Here is a 21,366-nt window from a genome sequence, read left to right on the forward strand (position 1 = left end):
CAGGTATTTGAAAAGTTAATTAATTTTTTGGATTTTTAATAATATCTTAAGCATTAAAACAACGCCCTTCACCTTTTATTTTGCTCATTTTAAAGCATTATAAAAATCAACCAACCCAATTGTAAAAAAAAATCTTTTGTGTTTAACATTAATATTTACATCTTTTTCAAAATGACGAGTCATTAATAATTGATAGTTTCATTTGAAACTATACCCAAACAAATTTCATTCATCGCTTCAAAAAATTTCGCATCTCCTTTTTGTCTACAACATTCTGTTACAACAAGAACCTCGGTCATGTATTGTTGCCATGTTAAGAATTTAAAAACAAATTCTCCTTTGACTGGTGGTAATTGAAAAAAATCTCCACAAGCAACAACTTGTTTACCTTCAAAAAGTTCATCATCTCATTGTTTAATTTTATAAGCTAACAAATGTAACAAATCAAATGTTTGAGCGTTAATCATTGAAATTTCATCAATAATTAAAACATCAGTTTCCAACCAACGTTTTTTAACATCAGGATGCATATGTTGCATATAATAATCTAAACCTTAATACCATTTTATATTATATAATATAATACCATTGATACCATTTAATAAATAAGTTGCTTTTCCTGTGCTTGCAGTATATGTATTGTTTTATATATTTCACTACTTTGAGCAATTTCTTTGACAAAATAACTTTTACCACAACCAGTACCTCCAGTAATTTAAAAATTAAGTCCATCATCAAGCCATTGAAAAGCTTTTATGCTGTTGTAAGGATAACATTTTTTATTTTTTGCTGAAAAAAAATTTCAAAAAAAATTTAGTCTGAATATAAATACATATAAGCATATTTAATAAAAAACACCATAAAAATAAAGTTAGCTTCAATGTTCATTCTTAATTTAAATAAAAAGTCCTTGTCATCATCGTCCAATAAAATTATCAAAGACATTATTTCATCATCATTCAATGTTACGTTTTCCAAGTTATTTGCTTCATTGTTTGTCACAGCATTCCGATTCATATATATTACTTTTAACAACAATTGTTTATAATGATTTTGTCTATTCATCTAAAAAAAATACAATTGTATTAAATTATATTACATAAAAAATTACATTTAAGCTTGTTCTAAACAACACAAAATACAAAAGAACAACTTCGTTTCCAAACTTCAGAATATTTAAATTCGTTACAACTTTCACATTCTTAAGGGTCAGGGTTAAGGTAAGGGTTAGAATTAGGGTTAGGGTTGTGATGGTAATAGGGATATTCGACTTCACAATCACAAGAACACATTCTCTACGCATTTTTCTTTTACATTATTTAATAATTTTCCTTTAGATAAATATTTGTAAAATTAAAAAAAATGAATAAAATATTATATTCAAATAAACGCGAAAATGTTTTTTAATATATTGAAGCACTATCAAAATCAAAACAGGTGGTATATTTAAATTTCGAACTTCATTAATAAAAAAACAGCCCCAATCGTAATTCAAATGGAAAATTTTACATGTTTGACATAAAGTTTGTTTTGAGGTAAATGCGTGTTGCCTAATATTTTCCAAAGTTTTAGGATGTTTTTGATTATATTTATACATGGCTTCCATCAATAAATCCAAATCACTTTCTGTTAGTTCCATTTTTTTATTATATAATCTAAAAAAAAGTTACAAAAAAAAATGTTTACTCAAAAATTACAAAAAATGTTCAAGAAATCATGCACCTTTATCCACACAAATTCCAGAGCATAAACAAGGATATTCGACTTTACAATCACTAGAACTAAATAGCTTTTTTTTTGTTTTTATAAATTTCCAACACTATTTCTTTACTAAGTTCAAGTTTATTAGATGCTTTGAAAATAATATCATCTACTTCTTCTTGTTTTATTTCCATTTTTATATTATGTAATCTAAAAATATCATATTATATATTCTTTTCTTAATTCTGCACAAATAAACAACAATTCAATAAACAAGTTATACAGTTACACATTGTACAATTACAATTAACAAATTCACATAAAAGGTAATATGTAATATTACGCTTTTTAAAAATAAAATATAATAAGTCTTCTAGATAGCCTAGTTTTTCTGCGGCCTTTCTACAATTTTAGAATCTTTATCGTCCGTATCAATCCATTCAATTTCATCAAACGGTGTAAATATTTCTTCTGAATGTTTTATAACTGTTATTTCTTCCGGTTTCGTTTTGTGTACCTCTTTTACAAAATTTTGAAGTTCTTTATCATTCATTTCCATTTTTTTTATTATGTAAATCTAAAAAAAATTTTTACAATATTTTTTATAAAAAAGTTTAATATGTAAACATAGACAGTAATTCCATTTGAAATTTCTTTTCATATTGTTATCACGTATAAACTTGCCCACTTTTTCAAACTTTTTTTGACAAGATGAACAACTATGTGCGCCATCGCAGTTATTTACATTACATCAATCCATAGATGTTAAACCTCTCTCTATTTCTCCAGTTTTATCAAATTTCACAGTAAAATTTGTTAACATTTTCATGAAAATTTCATCACCGTTTACTTCACTTATTGCCATTTTTTTATTATGTAATCTAAAAAATTACATAAAAAACTATAATATAAAAATTTAATTAGTTCATATTATTGAGAATTTTATGTCTTTTAATTATTATTTCTTTGAGTTTGAATAAGATTTCTGTTATTTTTTCATATATTTTTGACATTCTAAACATGACATTTATTCACATTTACAAAGTTCTAAATAGTCACAAGCTGAAAGTTTTTCTTTTGTTTCAAGTGTGTAAGCATCTGATTCAATTTCATTAACATTTTCCATTATTATTATTAGTTAATCTAAATAAAAAATATTATAAACATACAATAGCAGTAAAAATTAAATTAAAATAACTTCTTATAATTTTTTTTAAATTTAAACGTTCTTCATTGCTGGGCAGGTAGTCTTTCGATTCAATTTCTTTCAATTCAAATTCTGGATATTGTGATTTAAAAAAAAAACCATAGAATCATCTCTTTTTTTGAATTTTTCTTTTTCTTTATTAACAACAAATTCGTCTTCTTCAATATAACATTAGCCATGATAATCATGTGCGCAATTAGTTCTGTCAAAAGATATAATCGATCACTAGCATTTTCAGTAACCATCTTTCTCACTTTATCCATCACGACTAAAATTCCTTCATGATGTTCGTCGTCCTGTAAAAATCTACGCGAAGTCTGAAAATACCCATATAATTGTGGAAATAATTTATATAATGTACTCCAATTATCTTGATCACTTGTGCTGCCAGTATCACAATTAAAACAAGATGGAAATGGTAATGGGTGGAAGTTATTTTTTTAATTAATTTTATGATAATCTTCATTTTGATCCATTTTTTAAATTAGTTATCTAAAAAATACATTACATAGTAATCACAAAAATAATAATTAAAAAAACATGATACTATGGTGAAAATGTATAGGCATTTTTAAAATTGTATTTAATAATCTTATAAAATGTTTCCTCAATTTTTTTCTACATTTTAAAACTTGAATTTCTTCTGGTGAAATTATCATTTTACACTTTTGCCATGCATAAAAAATATCAATTGACTTGTTACACTTGATAATCATTTTTGAAATTGCTTTTATGTAGAAATTATGTACTTTTATATCATCCCATTCCTTCCAGAATAAACCATGTTCTATATCATCAAAACAAGTAAACATTTCTTCTGATTTTTCTTTACTTAACGGGTTTGATTTAAAATTGTGATTCTATAAAAATTGAATCAAAGTTTGAAATAAAACATGCACACTCTCTTCTTTAATTTGATCTTAAATATTTACTTTTTCTATACTATCCATAATTTTAATTTTAGCTAAAAAGAATCTCAATATTAAAAAAAAAATGATCAAACTTCAATTGACAAATCATTATACGAATTTTCCAAATCGTGATTATATGCAAAACTTAATAAAGCTGAAAATTTTTCTATAAGTGTTTTAAACATTTTATAACATTTTAATCAAATTTACATTTACTGATATGTTCTTTAACTTGTAGAGAAGCAAAGATTGAAGCAAGATCAAAGCAATCATAAACACAACCAAAATCTTCTTGAATTTAACATCTTCTAAAACACTTGCCATAGAATATATAAACCACATAAGAAATAATATGAACAATATATCCATTTTTTAATAGTTTTTTGCTAAAAAAAATATTATCCAAAATATAATATAAAACAGTATAACAAATATTCCCTAAACATAAGCATAAACCATTTCTTATTAGTTTGCTGAAAAATTACTTAATTTTAAATTTAATAAATAAGTCATTTTTCAAGATATATTTATTTGCGTCTGATTTTTTAATAATATTACAAAAACCATAGCCACAATTTATGCCACTTTTTGGATGTCGTTGAAAACAATCAGTATCAATGGTAAGGAAAGTTTTTTCAATTTCAAAACCTTTAGGAGCGCATATTATAAATTTTACTATTCTTCCTGAAAAAGGCCTTTTTAAAATAGCATCATAAGGTGTAGAATGCATAACAATAAATAAACCAATTTCATCTTTTTCATTGTCAGTAGTTAACCTCATCACAAATTTATATCTTTTAAAATAAAATGGTGCACAATAACAACATGCAGTCAATTCTTTCATTTTTTTATCACCTAACATATTACTCAATATGTCTGCTGCGTTATTGGTTTGAATAATAATAGTAGGTTTCATTTTATCTTGCTTAAGTATATGTTGTGGATGTGTTGTTGAATTACTGTTGCCTTGATAATGATCTTCAATTTTAACACCATTTTCAGTATCAATAGTACCATTATCGATTTTAACACCAATATAAGTTTCAATAATATCATTATGCCCCATATTTTTTACTAATCTAAAAAATTTACAAAAAAATTATAAAAAATTATAAAAATATTATAAAAAACATTATTTTTCTGTAGAACCGAACCCGCCTTTTCTTTCAACATCTTTAATCATTGGAATAGTAACTTCACGACAAGAACAACCATCGAATTCTGCAACTGTTTTGTACGGTTTTAATATTTTTATAAATCCCATTTGTGCAACAGGATCTCCTCGTTTAATAAAAAAAACTTCTTTTGAAATGTTGTTAAGTATGAATTTAATTTCCCCTTTATAATTTGAGTCTATTATTCCTGGAGCGTTTAAAACAAAAACACCATTAAGATATGCAATACCCGATTTGGATAATATTTGTCCATGTATATGATTGTCTATTTCCTCGATAAAAACTACAGTAGAAACTAAAACACGTTCGCTCGGATGAAGTGTATGATCCTTGGTGCTTTTTAAATCAAAACAAGCAGTACCTTTCGTAGCATAATAAGACCACTCTTCATTATCTCTTATTTTATTCATCTAAAAAAAATTCCAATATTATATAAATATTAAAAAATATATACATAAAAGTACATTATATACAAACATATCCTTTAAATTCTAAACTATAACAACACGTTCTCTTTTATCTTTATGAATCAAAATACAGTCTTTACAAAAACTCATTTTAAAATAATAACAATTAAAACAAAATAAAACTTTTTTCACAATGATTACAATACCCAAAGCAATTATAATAAAAATCAAATTGTTATAAATCGTCCGAATACAAAGGTCTATTAAAAAATTTATTAATATATCGTCAAAGAGGAACGATTGTATGATACTCAGTGTCTATAAACATTTGAAGAAAGAAATTCTCAACATTTTTCACCAATTTTTATCATATATTTCTTGACAACGAGAATTATCTAACGGCATATCTCTACTAAAATATTTATATTTTAATTTCACAATTTCCATTCGAGTGTTTTCGTAATATCGTTTATCTTCATCTGCCATTTTTTTATTAACTAAAAAAAAAATAACAAGTCTTTAAGCAAAGAATCAAATATTACATAAGTAATATTTGGTTTTTTACTAAAAGAATTGTTTTAAATTTTCTTCTAACAACTATTAAATTTCCTTGCTAGAAGAAAATGTTGTTGTTTGAACAAGACATTTCCCCACTTATAATATGAAAAGATTTACTAAAGTAGTCATAACAACTTATCCTAGCTCATTAAAATAGAATTACAGTATCAAAATAAAATTGTATTATCATGCTACGTCTTGAACTTTGAACTTTATGACATCATAATTTACATGTTAAAAAAACTCTTTAAAAACTTGTTTTGTTCTGGTTTTTTATTCTCTTTTTCCAGTGAAAACAGTATAAAACGAACGCATTTTTTATTTTGAATTTATTCAAAGCAAACTAAAAAAATAGAAACAACTGCTTTTGAAGTTGTTTATTGCAAGGAATACAACTATATAAAATTGGAGGATTTAGCAGCTGCTACTTTGTGGCTTATAGATTTTAAAGAAGAAAAAAATATTAAAGGTAAACAATATTCTGGTGTACCACTTAAACCTGTCGCTAAATTTAGTTATGTTAAAAAAGAATTCATCTACAATCCTAAATATGAAGGATGTGAAATCCTATTTCCGTGGAAGGTTAGAGACATGAGCGATCTCAATAAAACAAGTTATATGTTTAGAGGTGAAATTAAATTAAATAAAAATGATGCCAAATTCAAAACTTCTTAAGGAGAAATAACTTTTGTTGTTATTTTTAAATTCAATCATAATAAATTAACCAAAAATTTTTGGAATCTTTGATGGAAGATTTGCAAAATGCTCAAAATAGAGCTTATCAAATAGTGGCTTATCCTTAAACTGAAATATTAAAAAATATTGTTTTTAATGTTTATACTATCCGATTGGCAAAGAAGATGACGACATTTATTTAACAGAATACCATAGACTATTATCTGTAGAACCTTCTCTTATGAAAACAATAAATAGTAATGGACATTATAGAAACTTCGATCAAAACTTGAAACGAGCTGGTGAAACGCTAGCTGAGAAAGAATCGAACGAAATGAAAAAGTAAAGGTAGAAGGAGAAGACGAAGAATAATAATTTTTTAAACTTTTTTAAACAAATTAAAAAACCTACTTTAATGAAAAAAAGAACTTGTTTTTGTATAAATTAATTCCTATATAAAGAGTTGCAAAAAGTTCTAGTTCATTTTTGAAAGATTAATAGCAATAGCAAACAACTCGATGAATAGCAAACAACTCAATTAAGGTCTGCTCAAAGCAGTTTAAACTTTTTTATCCTGAGAATGAATTACATCCTATGTTATATGAATTTCATCATTTAAATAATACGTATGAAGAGTGGCAAGATATTATATTTTCCTATTTTAAAAAATGGATTTAGAATTAAACTTACCTAAAGAAAAACTTGTTGATTTGCATTAATTTTCATAGCTAAAGAATATAAAAATAATCTTGGTTTATTTGAAAAATCTACTCGTGAATATGTAAGTTTTGCAGAACAGTCACCATTATGGATAAAAGGTATGTTTGAAACATGTCGCATGATCAATGCTGATTTTTTAAATATAACAAAAACAACAGTCGAAAAACAATATGAAAAACAAAGAAAAAATATGGATGATTTTATTAAAATTTATAAACTTTATTACAAAACAACAAGAAGAAATCAAAATAAATGTTGTTCATAAAAAAAAAAACTTTAAGTATCTTTAAAATATTGTTTTTTGTTTCCTTATATCAGCGACAAATGGGAATGTGACGAGTTGAAAAAAATTGTAAAATATTACAGAATTACTATCCTTCTTGCGGACAAAACGCAAGAAGGATATTTTTCATATCACGACAAACTTTTTTATAATGGATATTACACTATTTATACAGCCACACCTATTTATAAATATTTTATAAATGGAAAAGTCAAAATAAAAGGAGATACAGTTTACATTTATAAAGCTTTTGAACACGGCAATTTCCACGATAAAAGTTTAATAGCAAAGTTTCCTACAGCTCAATGGTTTTATTTCTTTAAAAGAAACTTTAACGCGTCAATGATTTTATTCAGAAAAGAAGACAAAGTTTATAATTACGAAAACAATAAAGAGGTATCAAGTCAAACTATACACAAAAGTCTAATTTCACCAAGTATTATATGACAGAAAACGAAGGATTATAAACAAAACTTTTTTTAATATTTTATTTTTTCCAAATCGAAAAGCTGATATACAAGTTTATGTAACTGAAATATATTATTAAAACATTACCATTTGTCTTTTTTAAATAAATAAACACATTGTACATTTTCTTTTATTAGTTTAATAAAACTTTTATATTCTTCTACGCATAATTCTGTATACTGTTGCACGTTGCCGTCTTTTATAAAACAATTTTATTCAAATCTATGTTCTTTTGTTTGACATTGTTGAAAATGTTCCATGCATAAATTTTCATTATTGGCACATAACGGTAAATGAGTTATTTTTGAAATAGTAAGCGATTTAAATCAAATATATATATTTTGTTATCTTTTATTGTATTCAATACGTCTTTTTCTATAAAACCACCTTTATGAAAGACGACATTGTATTCATTTTAAGAAAAGATTTGCTTAAAAAAATTCACAACAGCTCTGCAAAATATGATTTCCCCTGTATATTTAAACGTTGGATAATATTCTAAACCATAAATATTATTCAAACAATATAAGTATCAATTTTTTATATTTTTCCTCTAATGTCTTATAATTCACACAAGGAATGACATGTACGTGGAAAAATTGCGTTTCTCTAATCGACATTAGGCATAGTTCTCTTATGCAATTTCTTCCCCATTTTTGTTGCTCCTGTTTACTAATAAATTCCATGTCCAACATTCACAACTAAAAAAATATACTTTCTATTGAAAAGAAGAAGCGTATTTTTTTAATAAAATTAATGAAAAAGTATATAACACTTAAAAAAAATTTTTTATTAAAAAATTAATTGCGTTGATAGCCTCATTTAAAAAAATCCACAACAGTTGTGCCATTTGCGCGCTAGATGAAGTATCTAAACAATATTAACTTCACTTTAAAATTTCAACTGAATTTCTACAAAATGTACTCGATTCCAAAAGAATCACATTAAATTTTTATTTTATTAAAAAATGTTTTAGAAACAGTCAATTTAAAAATTTGTTAGAGAATCCACAACTCTATCATATCCATCTCGAACAATTTGACAAATTTAAAAAAGAACATGTAAACGATAACTATATAGCCAAATATTATAAATCCAAGCTCACTGTTTTACTACTGGAAAGAGATATTAGCCCAACTTTGGAACAAACAGATGGTAATCAAACAGAAGGATTCGTAGATACGTTTACTACAAAAATAATACCTACCGTTTCATCTTTAATAGAAAAACTAGATGGTGCTTTAAAAAATAAATCTGTTAAAAGAAACATTGAAGGAATTTTAAAGGATGGAACCATTGACAAAAAAAGTTTATTTGTAAATATATTACAAGCTGCTGTAACATTCTTTATTACAAGTTTTTTAGTTTAGAAAAAGAAGAATAAAAAAAATGTGTACCAATGAATCATTGTCTCATTATTTTAAAAACTTTGAATTTAAAATTTTTTTTGAAGGAGTTTATGCCTTTGATAAACTCAGTCAAACCCAAGTACATATTCATATTATTATCAATATGAAAAAAAATGGTCATTTTATCATTTATAATAATGAAAACATCAAAAGAAGCTGGACAAAATTGGAGAGTCTTGATCAAAATAGCAATGCCCATTTTTTTGTTTTGATTTTTTAAGAGAAGAAAGTGTACTACCACAAATTCCAAACTATTTAAGATTTAATAAACATTTGTTTGAAGCTAAAACTAATTTGTAGAAGAAGTTAAAACTAACGTACAAATTAACACTATTAATATCAACTATAACGAAATTGAAATTAGCTCTTATATACAACAAACACACCATTTTCCAACAGAATGGACTGCAGATAATTACGAATTTTATTAGTTTACTAAATTTATTTTAAAATATAGCGCTATGACTGAAAATCAAAATGTATTTTTTTCATATAACAAATTTCCTTTTCAATGGAATGATAGTAGTTTATGCGGAGTATTTGCTGCCTAATTTGTTGCCCTTTTATTCTGCATTGAAAATATTTTGTATAGTGATCAAATTTATTTACCTTCACTGTGCAGATTGCTAAATTTTTATTTCTATGAAGTGACAACTCTTCATGCTTCTCAACTAACTCAGATAAATCTTTATCCATATTTTCAACTTATTAAAAGAGAACTATTTCAATATCTCGATGCTACTGCTAAACGTTTGTTTGAAAAAAACATGCATTTGCATTTATATATGAGACAACAAGAAAGACAGCATCGAAAACTATTGTCAATGAAAACAAAACAAAGTCTTTTGGATCATGATATATTTAAAAATCAAATATTGGCTCAAAATAGAATTAAAAGTTATTTAAAAGATGCTGGTTTCTTAAGAACTAATAATCAATGCATTAGGGATAAATTACCAATATGAGATGTTTATACTATTCCTTCAGTACTAAACCAAGAAAGTATTTATTACATGCAACAAGAAGAAATGAACAGAATATACTTCAACAATTTTTGTAGATTAAAGACCGCTAAAAAAAAAAAAAAAAGACAAGTAGCCCTGAATTTATATTATTGTATATCAAAATAGTTTTATACCAACTATTAATAAACCAACTAGAATTACAAAAGATAGCTCCACTTCAATAGATCAAATTATAACTAACAATTTCTCTAATATAAAAAATAAAACTGGAATACTTGTAACAGACATCTCAGACCATTTTCCGGTTTTTATAATATCAACAAAACAAAAAATCAATCAAATTTCCAATGAAGTAAAAACTACGAAGCAAGTAATTAATGACGCTTCCATTGTTCATTTTAAAAGCCTTTTATCTTCCACAGATTGGGGACCAGTCCTGAAAATTACAGATGGTAATATTGTTTATAACAGTTTCAATCAGATATTTCAAAACAACTATAATAAAGCATTTCCAAAAGTTATAAAACTTATTTAAAAAAACATTTCAAAATCCGTGGATAACACCGGGTATCATAAAATCATCAAAAAAAAACAACGCTTCTTTGAAAAACTTATTAAAAAAAGAACCTTTGAAAATGAGTTAAATTATAAAAACTGCAAACGAATTTTTCAATCAATTTTAAAGCCCTCAAAAAAATCGTACTATACTAACCAGTTAATAAAATTTAAAAACAATTCATAAAAAAAATAGCATTTAATAAATGACGTCATTGGTAAAAAAAGTATAAATTGTAACAGTCTTCCGAAAAAACTTATTAGAAATAACTGTGAAATTGTTAATGAATCTTTAATTGCTTAATCATTTATTCATGCATTTGTTAATTCAGGCGTAATTTTAGCATCAAAAATTAAACTTAATAAATCTGATTTGAAATCGTACCTAACCGCTAATAATACCGTAATGGAAAATAATAAATTAACTGAAAAGGAATTATTAAATGCTGCCTCTAATTTAAAACCAAACAAAGGTCTAGGCGTTGACAATGTTTGCAGTAATGTAATAATAAAACCAAATTCTTATTTAAAATCTCCGCTCATGCATATTTTTACTTTGTCTTTTGAACAAGGAATCTTTCCGGATAAACTTAAACTTGCAAGGGTGGTACCAATCTTTAAATCTGGAGATGATAGCAGCACTTCCAATTACAGACCAATCTCAATACTACCATGCCTTATAAAACTATTAGAATACATTATGTATCATAGACTATTCACCTTTCTAGAAAATAACAACACTCTTTATAACAAACAATTTGGATTTAAAAAAAATCACTCCACAGATCAAGCAAGTATTCATCTTGTTCAAAATATCTTTCAGGCATTTGATGAAAATAAATATACGCTAGGTGTATTTATTAATTATAGCAAAGCGTTTGGCACTGTTGATCATTATATTCTATTAAATAAACTAGGAAATTACGGGATTAAGCACCGAAATTATAAATGGTTTTAAAGCTATTCGTCAAATAGGAAGCAATATATTTCATTTAGCTGCGGAAAACTGATAATATGAATATAAAATGTGGTCAAGGGTCAATTTTAGAACGATTCTTTTTTGAAATTTATATTACTTTAGCAAATCTTGTAAGTTACTAGACACTATTTTATTTGCGGATGATACAAATTTGTCTCCCGCTAGTCACAATATTGAAACGTTGCTTAATTCGGTTAACAAGGAACTCATAAAACTCACAGAATGGCTTAGTGAAAATAAATTACCAATTAATTTAGATAAAACAAAGTATTCTTTTTTCCATCGTTTTCATGAACGCGATAAAATCCCTTTAAAACTTCCAAAACTTTATATTGGCAGTCAATTTATAAACAGAGAACAATCATTAAAACTTTTAGGAGAACTCCTTGACGAAAACGTTACTTGGACAAATTATATACATTTCTTGAAAGTAAAATCTCAAGAAATATTGGCCTACTTTATAAAGCAAGGCCATTTTTAAATCAAACTAGTTTAAAATTGTTATATTTCTCCTTTGTTCATAGTTATCTGAATTACGCAAACATTGCTTGGTGTAGCACAAATCAAAACAAAATTACAAAACTTTTTAATAAAAAAAAACATGCAATGAGAATAATATCTAATGTATGCAGTTTTACTCACTCCAAAGAACTAATTATAAAGCTAAATATACTCAATGTCTACCAAATAAATATTTTTCATCTTTAAATTTTCATGTATAAAGTTAATAAAAGAGCAACACTTAACACTTTTAATTTGTTTTTCAAAACAAGTAAACGCAGATACTTAACCAAATACTCAAACAACACCTATATTCAGCCCAAATGTTTTTATGCAGCAGTTGAGTTTTCATTATCCATTAGAGGACCAAAAGTATGGAATAAAACTGTATCTAATAAACTTAAAACTCTTAAAACTCTTGACGAATTTAAAGTAAAATTGAAGCAAATGCTCCTAGTTAGTGATGGAGTGCTTGACTTTTTCGGGTGACACAGATAAGTGTTTTTGATTTAGTTTAAAGTTTATCTTTGTCAACCCTTTTATGGTTTTGGTTCAAGCATGCTTAAATACATATAAATATATATACATATATTTTTTTGAATTGGAAAGGTTCAATTTCTTCTCAATTCTGTGTTTTATTAATAATTTTAGTATTTAAACTAAATACTAAAATTATTAATAAAACACAGAATTTAAAAAAAAAAAAAAGGTTCTCTATGACCCTGTAAATTTTTGTTTTTGTTTTATCTTTTAAAAATAAAGCCTTATTATATATATATATTGGTAACATTTATATACTCTATCCGAAACTATTTAATTTTTACATAATAAATTTCGGGGCCTGGCGATAAGACAAATTGTATCTTTTTCTTGCCCCGGCCATCCTGCATATTGGTTGTGTTTATATTTTTCTGCGGCAAAAAATTGAGAGGGAAAAAAAAAATGCCACGAGAGGCTAGTTATTGCCTAACATAAAGATTTCAGTGGAATTTACAATTGTCCATAAAAAACACCGGCGCTTCCACATCTGCATTCCTAATTGCTGGTGCTAACATTATAGTAATGAAAGTTCAAAATGAAACTACATTCCAGTCTCCAGTTTTTGTTTCATAAGCCAGCACTCCCATTGTTAAAACAGCACAAATCAAATTAATATTCTTGCCACGATTTGCAAATGATTGTAAATTTTCTTGCACACTTATTTGCGAATAACTATATGTGCTGTTAGTATACACATTAATTTTAGTTTCATCCAAGTAAATAAGTTTTTCATTTGAAATTCCGTTAAATTCGCTTGCAAATGCATAGCGTGTTTCAATAACTCGTGCTTTTGGCACATTTACAACAAGCCTTTTTGATAAATCCGAGCGTTTAAGTTTTCTTGAAATAGTAGGCTGAGACATATTTACGCCTGCTGCAGAAAGATTTTCTTATATTGCTTCTTGCGTTCAAAGATTGTTTCCTTTTACGCACTATTTTTTTCTCTTCTTTTCTTCTTCTTTTTGTGGCACTTCTTTATTCTCTTCCATCCATAGGGTTGGAAGAGAAAAAACTAGTGCCAATCCTAAGTGACTTTTTACATTCGGTTTCAACCATTATCAAATAAAAAATTCTTCGTCCTAAGTACTTTTAACCTCATTTACCAGGAAACAAGAACATATTGTTTTGAAAAACTGTAAACGAGGTTAAAAATACTTTGGACGAAGAATTTTTACATTTGATGATAGTTTATTTAAAATAGTACTAGGTCTTTGTTTTATTTTAATATTAAATTTATTGATTCATTGAGTTATTATTTACCTAAATATTCATTTATCTAGATTTAAATTTAATTATTTTTAATCATTACATAAATCCAGTGCTGTCTCGCCAACTATTTTTCAAATAAATAACAGTGGCACAACCTATTTTATATTTTAAGTATATCTATATAAAGGCATAAAAACCTATTTATTGTAACCTATAATGTCACAAAGTCTTAGAACTGAGATCATAGCTCACGAATCTGATATATTTCAAAACAAGAATGGATTTTTTTGTTTCAAACTCAGGAGGACGTTCAATGAACTCGACGTGATTCAAACGACGACTTGCTAATCGTGATGAAGTGGGCCGTTCGTGGTTGTTATATTCACTAGTTAACGAAGCAGCTTATTGTTTCTGTTGTTTACTATTTCCAACTTTTAGCTCAAGTATACAATCTTCCTTTGAATCAGTTGGTGGATTCACTAACTGGAGATACACAGAACGAATAAAAAATCACGAGAACAGTCCCTGTCACCGCAAATCATTTACTATATGGAAAGAAGCTAAACGAAGAATAAATAATGGAAAAGGAACAGATTCAGAACTCGAAGCCCAAATTGAATCTTAAAAACAGCACTGGTAATATATCTTAAAAAGAGTTCTTTCTTGTATATAAGTTCTTCCTTCTCAGAACATGACTTTACATGGTAATAGAGAAAAACTTATTACGGGAGAACCTTAATGAGTGGGACAATTATTGAATGGGACAAAATCAAATTTGCATAAAAGCATCAAAGCTTGGATATTCAAACTCCTGTGGTAAGAAGTGTTAGATAAAACCATCCAGCAGAACGAGTCATTAATCTTATTATGGTGTAAACATAATAGCATTGGATGCTAATGTGTTTTGAAGAGAAAAAAGTAATTCTAAAAAATAACTTTGTTTTTCCAATTTTGCAGCGATTTTGGAAGTTATGGAAAATAAAACTCCATTTTTTAATACCTAGTTGCCTCTAGTTTTGATATTTTAAGTCCGTGTACGTTAAGGAAATGCTGTTTTTATTCTGGCCCACCATTTGTGGATAAAGTGTAAAGCTTATAGAATGGTACAAGATAATGATTATTGAATGGGACTTGTCCAAAAAAACGACAATTTGTGTAGTGAAAAAAGATATTTTTGCAAATTCGTTGTGGTCACTCGTGTATATTAATTTATTTAAAGTTTATGTTATTAATAATGCTGCTATTTTAAACAAATGTGATTAATGGTTTTTATGAAATTATATTAAAATATCACCGTAATGAAAAGTTAAAAAAAAAATTTTAAGTAAAATATGGTCTTTCATATTTTTTAACTCGAGTTCATGAAATAAGGAAATCTTTATTTAAGAAGATTTATTTTAAATATTTTCGTGAATTTATGAAATCTTTATTTAAGAAAATCTATTTTAAATAATTAATTGAGTATAAAAAAAAAATAATAAAAACTTTCTTTTAAAAGTTTTGACAAACATTAAAGATTGTGAACTTTTTAATGTTTCGTTAAAATGTAAAAATTGTTAAACGGACTTTTTTTGTTTTTTTTGTTTAAGGATATATTTCCAAATCTCATATTATATTATATGAGATTTGTATACATTTGATCTTTGCAAAGTTGTAAATTTTATTTAGATGAAACCAAACACAAAATTATTACGAAAAAATTCTTTAGATGTTGAAGATGCGGTCAAAGGCGTACTTAAGGGTATGTCTATTCGAAATGTAGCAAACAAATATAGTTTATCAAAACCTGCAGTAGTTAGGGCTGTTAAAGTGGCAAGGTGTCAAAATCTGCCTGAAAACTATAAACACATCACACACCTTGGAAATAGAAAAATTTTTCATGCCTCTGATTAAAGTGCTATTGTAGATTACTTGCATATGTCTCCAAACATTTGCTACGGTTTAACTTAATTACAATCTAGGCAGTTAGCTTACAAGTATGGTGTTGCATTGAATTGAATCCAAAATTATCCCTGAGTTATGGCACCAAAATAAAATGGCAGAAAAGCAAAGGATGGATGGTTTTTTGATACGGCATCCAAAATTATCACTATGTAAGCCAGAAAAAATTAGTCTTGCTCGTGCAACTCCTTTTAATCGATATACAGTGTGCATGTTTTTCGATAACTTGTTCGAAGTTCAGTTAAAATATAAATTTAAACCAGAATGTATTTTTAATGCTGATAAGACATGGTTGTTAACAGTAACAGATCGTCCAAAGATTATTTCAACTCGTGGAGCTAAGAGGGTTTGTCAAGCTGTTCAGCAGAAAGATGGTCATGGTGACAATGTTTGATTTTGTGAATGCTATTGGTAATACAGTTCCGGAAATATAAATGCAGGTTCCACCTGCACTTATATTTCCGAGAGTAAACTACAAATATTTTATGATAAATGGAGCACCAACTGGTAGCTTAGGGTTGTGTAATAAAAGTGGTTGGATGACAAGTGAAAACTTTTTAGTTGCAATGAAGCACTTTGTTTTCCATGCTAAGCCATCTGTGGAGCATCCAGTGCTGTTACTATTGAACAACCATGAAGGCCGCATTTCATTTGAAACAATATGATTTGCAAAAGAAAACTCTTTGATTGTGCTAATATTTCCACCACACTGTAGTCATAGATTGCAGCCTTTGAATGTTTCAGTGTTTGGACCTTGTAAATCTTATTTTAGAATAGCTCAGAATAAATAGTTGGCTTCCAATTATGGGAGAATTATAAACATATATAATTTACCTCAGTTAGCATGTGCAGCATATACTCTGTTGTTCACAATAAAAAATATTTGCAGTGGGTTTCATAAATGTGGGATTTATCCACTCAATAGACAAATATTTGGGGAAAGTGACTTTATATCTTCTAGTGTTAGTGACAAACCTCCTCCAGAAACTCAAAAAATAAATAAATAACATTTGTATGAAAAAACAAATACGTTTCTTCCAAATCATCTGTTAAATTAGTTAGTCCAGAAATCATACAGCCCTACCCTAAAGCACCTCTAAAAAAGATACTAGAAAAAGAAGACAGCAGGGTAAAAGTACTATATTAGCTAAAACTCCAGAGAAGATAATAATTAAAAGGAAAAGTTTTGAAGCTGGTAGTAAAACAAAAAACAAAAAAGCAAAATTGATCTCAAAGAAATGAAAGAAACAGAAGACTCTGATGCAGATTTTTTAATTGATTCATCTGTAAAAAAAAAGTGCTTCTCAACCGAGAACAAAAAAATACTTGCAAAGTATGCAAATGAAATCGGAAAAGTTTCATTGGGCCTCCTTGGATTCAGTGTTATACTTGTCAATGATGGATATGTGGTAATTGTAATAATAACGTCATTATGAATGAAAGATATGTGAAGTTAATTGTTAATATCTTTTACAATTTCTTGAATGTATTAAAATTTTATTCCATGTTCTTTGCAATATAATTGCTCAACAAGCAATAATTGTTTTTTCTACTTTGTTTAAACATGAATGAAATGAATTTTTTTAAATATCTAATAAGTTGCTTTTTATTGAGTTTTTTTTAAAGTAAATTAAATACATAATGCGGTAAATAATTAATTAAGTTAGCAGGGGGATGCTGCTATACCTTGTTTTACTAAAAAAAGTTATTAATCCATTTTTTTAAATGAAATTTATTAAGAGTAATTTTTATTTTTTTAAATATTTTAGGTGTGTCAATATGAGGACTTGGGTAAGTAACCTTACAATGAAAATTTCTTATGACATACATTTCTATCATTTATATAGCTTTTTCGACTTTCCTAATGATAAAAACTTTCTATACTGCTCCTCTGGCTTGAAACTTACTTGTGTCGTCTCTTCTTTTATTAATTTTTTAGATTTGTCCCATTTAGTAATTTTTTTGACCCATTAAATGAGCAATTCTTAATGAATGGGACAAATGACTTGGTCCAATAAAACTCCCTTTTTTATCAATAGGAATTAAAGGAACCAATTTTATTTTTACTATATGATAGTGCAATTGTTAATTGTTATCAAACTATTTATAATGTATAATTTAAACAACTTTATCAACTTATTAAAATTATTACACGAAAACTTTCCCATTCATTAAGGTTCTCCCCTACTGCGGATGAAGGAACTAATTTTGGAAACTTTTTTGCCCTTTTGAAACTCCTTGCTGAGTATGACTTTCTCACTGCGAACTATCTACAGCATGCTAAAAAATATCCTGAGTCCAGGGATTCTGAAATTAAATTTCATTGTTTTACTTCATTTCTGGAGCAACATTCTTAGAAAAGTAGACCGCATTCAAAAACGACTACAAGATCCCACAATGAACTTTAAAGATGCAGCATTTAATGTGGAAATTTTGGAAAACTATCTCAAAGAGTTTCGTAATCATTTGTGCCAAAATGCAATCGAGTATAGCAAGGGCAGATGTATGGAATGGGGAATTGAAGTTGGGTAAGGAGTTAGGCGAAAAATGCTACGAGAAAGGGCTGGAAATAGTGACCTCTCTGCTGAAGATAAAGTTAGCAGAGCTTTGAAAATATTATTACATCGTTTTTAATAAGAACTAACAACTCGCTTTAGGCGATTAAATGATCTCAACGCAAAATTTGGACTCTTGCTCGATTTGAGAATATTGCTAAAGAGGGATGTTGATGAAAATCAAGATAGTTTGCACCAACATTGTTTGGATCTGGGAAACTTTTACAGCACAGATATCAGCGGAGCAGAATTATTTACTGAAATCGCAGACTGTCAGATGCTGCTTAAATCTCGCAGGGGCTCCATACCAACAACTCCGGTGGACTTACTTTCATTTATTTTGTAATACAGAGATAAAGTTTATCCAAACTTACTCATTGCCGTGCAAATCTTGCTCACAATTGCAAAGTCAGTAGCCAGTTGCAAACATTACTTAAGCAAATTGAAGCTTATTCTTTCATATCTACGACATTCAATGGGGAAACAATGTCAAGCTGATTTAGCAGTCCTTAGTGACAAAGGAGAAACTCTAAAATCAACAGATTTTGACGACAAAATAGATAAATTTGCTGTAGTTAAAGCTAGAAAGATCAAATTATAATTTATAAATTGTTATTGATAATTGGATCTGATTGAACATCTGTCACTTTCAATGACTAATTCATATAAACTATATAATGGATGCGTAATTAGAAACATGAGATAAAATGAGTTTATGATTAGCATTTGCACTTTTTTTGTAAAAATTATCATATACTTGGAAACATTAGGTGTTTTTTTTTAGTCCGCATGTCTGCTTTAGGTAAGCGCCAATTTTGAGCATTGCCCTGGGTGCCGGAAACCCTAGCTACGCCACTGGGTTCTCTGGTTTTACTTTTGCTACAGTCAATATTATTCCAGGATTCACCCCTGTATATCTACGTATATATATATATATATATATATATATATATATATATATATATATATATATATATATATATATATAAATATATATATATATGTATATATATATATATAAACATATACATATACAAATTATTTTAGTGTATTTTACATATAGAGTGCTCAACGCTCTTAAAGAACAGAGCAATAATAAATTAGTAAAAAACACGCCAATTTTGAACCAATTTTGAGCATTGCCCTGGGTGCCGGAAACCCTAGCTACGCCACTGGGTTCTCTGGTTTTACTTTTGCTACAGTCAATATTATTCCAGGATTCACCCCTGTATATCTACGTATATATATATATATATATATATATATATATATATATATATATATATATATATATATATATGTATATATATATATATATATATATACATATATATATATTTATATATATATATATATATATATATATATATAAATATATATATATATATATGTATATATATATATATAAACATATACATATACAAATTATTTTAGTGTATTTTACATATAGAGTGCTCAACGTTCTTAAAGAACAGAGCAATACTAAATTAGTAAAAAACACTTATATTACTTTTTCTTCTCCTTGAAGTTTACTATTGCTGGATCATCAGGAAGAGTCCACATACATACATATATATATATATATATATATATATATATATATATATATATATATATATATATATATATATATATATATATATATATATATATATATATATACATACATATATATATATATATATATATATATATATATATATATTTTATATGCATGTATACATATATATATATATATATATATATATGTATAAATATATGTATGTATGAATATATATATATATATATATATATATATATATATATATATATATATATATATATATATATATATATATATATGTATATATTGTAGTAATTGTGTGAATATTTCCTTCTTGTTAGATTTAAAGAGCTACTTGTTAGATTTATAAAACTAATGGTAATTAAAAATAGTTTTTAAGTTAGTTTCAGCTAAATTTTTTTTCACAACAGAATTAAATTTTTTTAAAGTTTTTAAACATGGTAAGATTAAATAACGTTAAAACAGGAACAAATCGAGCAGTAAAAAGAAAAACGATTTTTAATGGGAAGGTGTTACGTGTCAGTAAAATTTTAATTAATTTAATTCACCTTTTAAATGATAATATTTAATGTTTTGTTGATAAACAAACAGACATCTTTAAAACTTTGACTTCTTCTTTCCTATGCTTCAACCTATTTCAACGTAACACCACAAAAGAATGCATATGTTCAATACAAAGATGTGATAGCTTATAGAATAATTGACTGTTCTATTTTGTCAGATGCTTTATCAGCTTTAAGTTGCCCGACTTCCTTTTAAACAACCTAAGCAATAACTGAAAACATTAGCAAAAAGCGAGGACTTGCATGTGAACTTTCAATTTTTTGATAAAATTTTGTAAACATCAAAATAACTTTTATACTTCAAAATTGTTAAATCAAAAAGCAATCTTTGATATAAACACACGTAAAATATACACAATGAGAACTCTTGGAATAGGAGATTCCGGAATTCAAGAATTTGTAACCCTCATGAACATGCCAAACCAATGACGCTAAAAAACTATGATAAACTAGTTTTAAAAATAGCTATTATTACAGAGC

This window comes from Hydra vulgaris, chromosome 15, assembly GCF_038396675.1.
Source record: "Hydra vulgaris chromosome 15, alternate assembly HydraT2T_AEP".
Lineage (NCBI taxonomy): Eukaryota > Metazoa > Cnidaria > Hydrozoa > Anthoathecata > Hydridae > Hydra > Hydra vulgaris.